This window comes from Vombatus ursinus, unplaced genomic scaffold (genome assembly GCF_900497805.2).
Source record: "Vombatus ursinus unplaced genomic scaffold, bare-nosed wombat genome assembly UNPS02013749.1, whole genome shotgun sequence".
Classification (NCBI taxonomy): Eukaryota; Metazoa; Chordata; class Mammalia; order Diprotodontia; family Vombatidae; genus Vombatus; species Vombatus ursinus.
Genome location: NW_020953527.1, coordinates 1 through 1,705, shown reverse-complemented (window position 1 = coordinate 1,705; position 1,705 = coordinate 1). Strand labels below are relative to the sequence as shown.

The window sequence follows — 1,705 nt, the reverse complement described above, 5'->3', positions numbered from 1 at the left end:
CTCCAATACTGCTGGCACTGTTCAGTTACTGATAACCCACATCACAATTTGGCATCTGGCTGATTGGGAGCCTCTGAAATGTGGGCTGGCTCATTATGCCGCTGAAAATTAGGACAATATTGGTTGGTTATGTGTGATAATCTTCTAGGGGCTAGGAAGACTTGACTTTCATTTAAGATTCTTTAAGAAACTAGTCTTTCTACTCACTGTCTCTGGCCTGGAAGAACTCCTAATTAAAACAATGATTGCTGATACCACAAGGCAGGGCCTCAAAAAAGCAGATTTCACAAATATCTGGTAGACAATAGCTCCAGGGAGAAAAGAGTCCTTTGCTCTGCTTCTGGCTTTTTATTTTGCTGAGAGCTGGTAATTTGTCCTTGCCCTCTGTCTGTTTACTTGAGGTCATTATAGTGGGTTGAGAGGCTTGTTTTTAAAATTGGTTTCATATCTGTAGGTTGTCCAAGGAAGCAAAAGTCTAAAAACAAGATTTCTTCTTATATCATTCCCAGCCATTGAAGATAAACAGCCTTGGGTGGCCCAAAGATCTAGAATGACTTGAAGGACTGGATTCAAAGGAGGATTTGCCTTTTTGAAAAGGTTCAGTGGAGCTATCAACTAGCCAACCTAGTGACAAAAGTAAAATCATTGGATGGATGAATTTCCTAAATAATGGTACCAAAATTTTTTTTATTTTAATTTACTTGAATGGAAATGTTTTTCATATACTGCCCCCCCTCACCTTCCCTGCCTTCTTAAACAGAGTAAAACTTGAACCTTTCCTTGGTTCCTCAGGTTCTCCAACCGAGAACAATAAAAACTGCTCTCTGCTTCTCAGATACTACTGACATGAGAAGAACTATTGGTCCCTGAGGTAAGTGACTTGAGATTACTGTGTTTTTTGTGTTATTTTTTCTACTTTTTGTATATTTTTTCTGCCTCCTCTCTTCTGCAGATTTTTCCTGTCCCTTCTTGCATCAGTTGGCATTACCACTTTTAATAGAGCCCCTGTTTTTCAGTTTGCTCCTTCAATTTGCTCTGCTTTGGGTTTGGAAAGCATAGACCTAAGCTTGTTAAACTCTCACCCAGAACCTTCTGACTCTCAGTTTGAGGGGCTTTCCATGCGTAAAGTAAACAAGCTTTAGTGCATGGATTTGTACTTGGTCATTTTTTGCTTTCTTTTGGTTCTCAGTTGTGTTCTAGGTAGATTAGGTTATTTTAAGCATGAATTCCAGATAGGTGAAGTCTTTTACTATAATAAAATCAATCAGAAATATCTGAACTTTACAATAGTCCCCAAGGAGAAGTGTGTGGAATACAATAAATAAAATAAAATAAACCCAAGAAAAATTTCTATTTGTCTCATGTTAGGCATTATTTTCAAGACTGATTCAGCTATACAGTTAGGACCCAACGAATGAGACTATCAGTGAGTCACGGTCACATCTCATTGACTCCAATTATGGTTGTGTAACTTTGAGGAAACATTAACATTACCTCTGCTCTTTCTAGGTAGCTACTGACCATTTCCTTGGAGAATTGTAATCAAAACACTCTGGATCAGCCTCAAATTATTAACTTGAATTAAAATAACTCATTTATTCCCTTTTAACTTCACTAAAAATGATTCCTTATCCTAATTGAGTGAATATAGCAGTGTGCTTCTCTCTCTCTCTCTCTCTCTCTCTCTCTCTCTCTCTCTCTCTCT

At 37.9% G+C, this 1,705-nt stretch overlaps 1 long non-coding RNA gene across 1 annotated transcript; it reads left to right on the top strand.

Moving 5' to 3' along the window:
• The first annotated feature begins 208 nt into the window (after positions 1-208).
• On the top strand, positions 209-873 carry LOC114040599. Its single transcript, XR_003568806.1, has 3 exons — positions 209-366; positions 510-672; positions 793-873. It is a non-coding gene; the product is annotated as an uncharacterized LOC114040599 (long non-coding RNA).
• Positions 874-1,705: the final 832 nt, after the last annotated feature.